Source organism: Crocodylus siamensis, chromosome 8, assembly GCF_052110815.1.
Source record: "Crocodylus siamensis isolate JL-2025a chromosome 8, ASM5211081v1, whole genome shotgun sequence".
NCBI lineage: Eukaryota > Metazoa > Chordata > Crocodylia > Crocodylidae > Crocodylus > Crocodylus siamensis.
In genome coordinates, this window is record NC_143402.1 from 46010594 (window position 1) to 46017839 (window position 7246).

The 7246-nt window shown below is 42.9% G+C and overlaps 1 protein-coding gene across 1 annotated transcript in view; it reads right to left on the reverse strand.

Annotated features, from left to right (window-relative positions):
• Positions 1–2893, reverse strand: part of LOC149858409 (exocyst complex component 1-like) — a 66320-nt gene extending 63427 nt beyond the window's left edge. Inside the window, exon 1 of the mRNA XM_090059688.1 lies at positions 2846–2893. The gene's annotated coding sequence lies outside the window, so the exon portion shown is untranslated. The remainder of the gene's footprint in view (positions 1–2845) is intronic.
• Between the last annotated feature and the right edge of the window lie 4353 nt (positions 2894–7246).

Here is a 7246-nt window from a genome sequence, read left to right on the forward strand (position 1 = left end):
TGCAGCGCTCATGTCACTTCCAAAGCCCCCAGATGGGCAGCACACTCCTGTGGCTTCCCCAGACCTTTCCTTACTTCACTCTGGCACCGTTCACTTGCCCCAAACCACCTCCGCCCCCAGTTGTCTCACTCTGCCCACAACCCCAGTTCTCCTCCTCGTGGTACCTCCGTCTCCCTTCTCGGGCCCTCGTGCAGGGGTGAGCACCTTACTCAGCAGTTGCAGGCCTCCCACCTCCGCTGGGGCTGCTGCCACACTTCCCAGTCAGCTCCTTGACCCGCTGTCCCTCAGCTCCTCCCCCAGCTCGGAGAGGCTCTGCCATTGGTCGGCAGGGTCAGAGTGCACTGAGGAGCTGGCAGGGGAAGGAGGAGAAAGCAGCCACCTGTCACTCCAGTTGCCCCCAGCCTCCCCCCTCTCCTGGGTCCCCCACTCAGTATCTGATCCTGGAGGGTCTGAGTCTCAGAGAGCAAGCAGGACTCTTCCCAGGACAGTGCAACTGGCTTCTCCAGCCTCCATCTCTGTTCTCTAATGGCCTGCATTGGATGAAGAGCTCCGAATGGTTCTTCCCTGGGTAAAACCCTTAAACAATAAACACCCAGTGCCGAGAATGGAAAGAGCCAACCCTGCATGCAACACTAAAACTGTGACAACCAGTTGCTACTGACAGTACGTGGGCTGAAATATCCTGAGCGATGGCTGTGGGAGGGAGGGGAGTTTGACACACATGTAATTTTGAGCAGTCAGCAAATAAACACCTTAATCAGGCAGTTTCCAAACTGTTAGGGAAAATTCTGCCTGCAGACTATTTTAAGCAGTCCCACATGCAAGAAAATCACCTCCTCCAACCAGAAATTATTATTCCAAACTCAAAGTGCTGGAATCATGGCAAGTACTAAGAAAACAAGGACTTCTGCACTGTAGAAAGTTAACTTTACGCAGGTGAGATTAGGAATTGGTGCATATGATTGACCCTTTCGTGTGGTTATGAAAGCTGGACACTTCCAAAAATACTGAGCTACAAAGCAACATCTACCTTTTCAGGCTCTAGGATATGGAAAATCAGCCAGATATCCAATATGTTGCACTTTGCAAGAGCCCAGCCTCTTGAAATACCAGGTAAAAGAATTATTTTTTTTCTGTGCACCTATTGCCCAGTTAGTACTCAGCAACTCAATTCCAATATTTTTATATCAGAAGGAAAACCAGGAACCAGGAAGTGTGTATATAGGGGTGCTGGAGGGGAGGGGGGGTTGTATAGTCAGCCTTGTTGGACATGGAGTGTTATCCAGCTCAGCATGAGCATAGAAGATGGTAAGTACTGACTGACAATCCATGAATAGGAAACATCATGTGAAGAAAAATCATGAGAAATGGAATTTACTGTGCCCTAATACCAGCACATGTATAGATGGTGATGCTTTACTATGGAGGTAATTAGTCAGCTGCAATACAACACATGTATAGATGTCCTCCTCTAACAGAGCTGGTTGAAAATCAAAATTTCTGTCCCATGAAAGTGGTGCATCATGGGAGATGGATTCTGGCTAGACAGTCTAGCCCATTGTTGAAAATGGGGACGTGAGTATATGGCAGCACTCTAGCAACTTGAGGAGACACAGGTTAACATCAAACTGAGCAGACACAAAACAGTTTAATGGTGTTTGCAAGATGGAAAGTCTTTGGTCTGGGTAAATGCAGTGCAATAGGAAACAGTTCATTTTGACTTTTCCAATGGAAAACTAAAACTTTCAGAAACATTGCCATTTTTCTGCAGCAAATTTCAATTTGGATCATCTAAAATCAACTTGCAACAGCATTTCCCATCAAAAAATGTATTTTGATGGAAAATCACCTGTACCCTCTAACCTCAGGATCATGGTTCAGCATGTCTAATATAAATTGTCTTCAACAGTAAAGAAGAAGGTATATTAATTAATGACTATAATCATTTCATCAACAAGCACTTGTGATATTAGAAAATCTTATATTTCAGGTGGAAAAAGGGCAACAGGGGACACAGGAAAGAAAGATTTGAATGTAAGAGTCACAGAATAAAATAGATCATGTTTAATGCAAATGTTTTCAATAATAAAGATGAGAAAGAAAATATATAAACACTAAAATACTTTAGAGAGATTTAGAGTAGAGTAGATTTTAAAAGTATGATACAGAAAGTTTCTCATAAGACAGTACCTGTTGCTTAATATATATGATAATTATGCAGATACAGCATATAAATTAAACCCTCTTAGACAGTGATTAATCTTCCAGCTCAGTCACTTACTTAACTAGACTGCAGTCACACTAACAATTATTCAAAACTTTTTTTTGTGGAGCTGGGACAAGGCAAAGAATTATCTTTAAATGTTTCTGCCACATCTTTTTGAGTTCAGTGTCCCAGTTGAGTTATCTTTGCTTCTCCATTCCTAACAGTATTTCATATCTCTCCATTTAAGGTCTTGTAATGATTTTCACCTACAAAGGCACACAGGATAGCAGCCTTGAGATCAGACTGTCTACGCCTGCTCTTGCTTTTGAACTCACTAACACATTTATAACAGGACCTGAGCAACAGCTAAATGGAAATGATTGAAAACCAAGCTAATAGAAGGATCACCGTCTCCCTGCTGACTTACTCCAGAAAGAATAGTATCTTCCTTGAGCATTTCTGAAAAGCTGTCTGTACCAGAGCTATTTAATTCCTTGTTTTCTAGAGCGAATGCACAAGAATGAAGAACCTCAGTGAAACCCCATTGGAATTTCCACAAAAATCCAGATTACCCATCTAGAAAGATTATGGACAGGAAGACAAAACATTAATAAGAGGAAGAACATTCAGAGACTTTACCAGCCAAGTCTTGCTGAGGACAATTGTGGGATTCTAGTCACAAGAAGTCTTAGAACAGGAAGCAGTACAGCGGCGAAATAAAAGCGTTGAGAACAAAACAGGAAGTCTGAAGAACCTGACAGTGGAGCTGTGAGCAACAGTCTTGAGGTTAGTGCCGGAAATAGCTGACATCTACAGCTGAGAGCTGCAGAAAACAGGTGCAGGTTAATTTAAGTGCAGTATCAAAAGAACCAAAAAGAAACTGGTTGTTGGCAAGAAGCAAAATGGGCCAGGAGGGAGAGAAAAGACTGACTTTTAATTACTTTTTCTTTTTTCTGAAGGGATTTGAGTTTCTGAATGGAAGGGAGCTACAGTGCAACTCCCAATGGGATATTACTTTAGTTCACAGCCCCTAATGATAGCCATCAATTTCTTCTTAAAAAGTGCCTATTGATCTAAGAGTGAGAAACAGTGATGATAAGGCATGATATGCCCTGGGTTAGTACTTGAGCACAAACATAACTTTAAGCACTTGGGGAATTGCATCTTGATTCATGTGAAGCATGAGTGTCAGGATGTTAGGTATATGTTGTGTCAGGGTTGAGGGAGCTTTTATGTAGTTTAGATTATGGTTGTATGGGCTGGTTTGGATAGGGATGATTCTGCCTCAGGCTGAGGGTTGGACTAGATGACCTCTGGAGCACCCATTCAGTACTACTTCTCTATGAGTTTCAGACACATTGAAACTATGAGTTTCAGAAGCATTGAAATCAATAAGTTGGTGAATGTTTCGGGGTAGAAATGGGGATCAGAGGTGCTAAAGGCTTTTTTGGTGAGGGTGGATTTCCTAAAGATAGTCAGATTTGTCTGATCTTCCCTAGATTGTTCCTGTCCAGGTCCTCTGGAGGTAAAGTGTTTTGTCCCCCAGATCCTCTTCATCCCACACATTGTAATGTGTCACAACGTAGATGACTGCTGTTAGGTCATAGATCAAAACTCTGCCTTTGCTGTAGCTGGGGCTTGATCCATTGTTTTGAAGATTAGGATGAAGACCTTAAACTGGCAATGGGAACTGACTGAGAGCTGGGGCAGGAACTTGAACCTGGGCCTGGAGTGCTGACGGCAGCTTACACCAAAGAAAAGGCTGGCAGCTGTTTGCTGTATCAGTAGTAGCTTGTACATCATCTCCACATTTAGCTTCAGAACGAGTGAACCACACCAGTCCAGCCTGGAGGTAACAAATGCATGGATCACTGCAGCCAGGTCCTCGCCAAAAATGAAGGCACAAAGATTCCGAGCAAACTGGGGGTAAAATAAGACATTGTTAGATGCTGACAGGTCATGCAAGCTTAGTAAGAAGTCCAAAGGGACCTCAAGGCTTTGTACCAGACCCTATCCCAACCTGTGATGCTGGCTAGGTTCTTAAAGAAGTGTTGTGTGTTTTTAGTTCCCATTGACTTCAACAGATACGAAAGGTGTGCAGAAACTCTTCAGGGCCAGGATATTAGTGCCCAGGATCACTGTGAATCTTGTAGAAGCTCCAAGGCGTGAGGTCGATAAAACTCTACTTGCGAATAACATAATATGCCACTGTACCATGGCTGAATCCTGGTAGATCAGGAGAACACTTTGGTAGTTATGAGCATGGAAACTGGATTCCAGTCATGATGAATCTTTTAGGGTAGCTCAGTTCCAAGCCTACAAACACTGCACAGGCTGGCATGTCTTAATATTAGATAAATACATCAGTGCCACCCATTTCTCTCCGCACACAGGAGTTTACAGACTAAAACATGGAAATTCCTAGTTAGAAGGTCTTGCTCCTCTGCTCAAGGTTGGACCAATTGCCACATTTGGGATTAGGAAAGAATTTTACTACAAGGTTTGATGGTCTTGGTCTGTGGTGGGTTTTGCCTTCCTCTGTAATGGAAGCATGGGCTTTTTCTATGGAACTCTTGTATGTATTTTAATAACTTTTGCACTAGTAGGACATTTTGATGGTTTCCTCATCCCCCTGATTTACCTGTGGCAGGTTTAGGGGATTTTTGGTATGTTTGGGTAACATGCCCTGTACTTGTGTGACAGGCTTGCTTGCATGGTTTTAGGAATAGGTTAGACAAATATAGAGTTGGACGGTTTAGACAGGGATGAACCGGCCTTGAGCAGGGGGCTGACTAGAAAACTTCTTGAGGTGCTTTCCAGCCTTATTTTATATGATTCTAAACTAGTAGGGCAGAGAAATAAATGGCCACTGAAAGGCACTGAGTTTTCTGTTTCACTGTTTTATTTACCAAATACCGACAAGATTGTGCCTTGGTTATCATCATTAGACGCTGATCTATCAGAGGCTATGATCCTTTCTCCCCATTTTAAGGCATACTAAACTGTGAATAGCAAGGTTGGACCAATTGCCACATTTGGGATTAGGAAAGAATTTTACTACAAGGTTTGATGGTCTTGGTCTGTGGTGGGTTTCACAGCTGAATACAGGACAGGTGATCAGAATCATATATAGGTGAAAGGTTTCAGTGCATTAACCGTTGGCATGGTGCTTGCTGTGCAAAATATGGTATATGGTAATCAAAAAAAGCAAAATCCAGGCAACTTCTGTGTCTGGAGAAACAACTTATTTAGTTCACTAGGGCTAAACACATTACATGCACAGTAGAGTATAAATTAGATAGGACAAATATCATGCAACAGCCAAAATGTAATAGGGCTGTACAGCAAGAATGTATTAACATAATGTAATTTACTGCTAGAATGCAAGGATACTGCAACAGGATGTTCCTTCATGATTTCCTTCATATCTTTTCAGTGAAGCAATTTGCTTAGCCTCTTCTGTCTAAAAGGGAGGGCTCACCTCTTCCACCCTGCCTGCTCACACCTCCATTAACAGTAATGGACAATGTAAACGGTCATCCTGTGGGAAGAATAGGACAACACAGTCCAGTAGGATAACTTACCCTCATGCTAGTTCCCAATGCAAGCACTGGATCCACTGGGGGTAGAGTTACTTTTCAGAACTCTATAGCTTGCCTGGTATTAAAAGGAAAATGCATGTAGTCTGAGCAAGGAAGAACTTATCAACCAACACAGACTTTGGTTAATTTACAGTGTAGGAACTATAAACAAGTTCCTCATTAGCACTGCAGTCTCAGATAATAGGCCACAGCCAGAACTGGTTCTCCATAGCACAAACCAGGACATTACAGAACCAAGATATCCAAGCTCCAGACTGACACACTCATTGCTGGACCACTCTTCTCTCATGAAGTCTGTTGCACCATAGAAGAAAACATCTATCTGTCTTTCCACACCTCTTCTCTTACTAAACATTCACAGGAAGATTCATTAGGAAATGGCCAGTGATTCCAGTCATCTCCCCTTGGGGCCAGGATTCTCAGTTTTATTAACCCTATCCAAGGCTTTTTGTCCTTCTGATCTTTCTCTTGATTTGGCAGGTCCTTCACCCAGCCTGGAAAACCTGTCACCTTGTATCTAGTAGCTGGGTTTGTTAAAGGGAAAGCTTTTTGCTTTTCTTAGAAAATTCCCTCAGGATTGATGACACCACATATCTAGTCATACGTGTTCTTTTGGCAAAGGAGGGGAGAGTCTGACACAAGGTCAGCAAACTTGTGACCTCCACTGCAATTTGAACTGAAGCCCCTGGAAGTGAAAGGTCACTACACAAACACAAACTACAGCACCTGGTAGGACTAATGTCAAGCCAAACCATTCATTTCTGTTTCTCTTGCATTTCCCTGTTTCTGCATGGACAGAAGTGTTTCAACTTGTAATACACAAGCAAAAGGAGGAACTGGAACCTGATCCTCCTCTGCTTGGATTGTCATTGTTGTCATTGACACCTGTGCAAACCCCTCCTCTTCTGTCACCCCCATACACATGGCAGTAGAGAGCTACATCCATTGCAAGCCTCAGCATCAGACAATGTTTTGACAGGGACAAATGTAGCCAGAGCTTTGGCCTACGCGGTATGTCATCTCCCAGACTGCTTTGGGGAGACTCGTGGGATTTTCCAAATGAATTAAGAATAGCAGATGACACTCAAGGTGCACATAGGGAGAAAAAAAGTTCCCTTCCCTGCTTCCTCTTTGTGATTTTGCCTATTTAAACCTGGGAAGGGATTGTTGCTCCCCATGAAGGCCAAGACAGAGCTACTGTTACATGATGAAAGCTATTTCTGTGCTGACAGATCTCACATCACCTTCAGAAGGGCTTTTCTTAGGAAATTCCTCAGCCTGTCATTGGTGTCTCTTACCTCTTGCCTTTGTTTTTGCAGTCTTTGCTGGCTGCATCTGCAGCATAGAGCCAGTTTCCCATCCCATTAGCCATTCTGTGGATTAAAAACTGGATCTGCCATTACAAAGAGTTTCCATCCCTCAGAGCTAATGAAAAGAG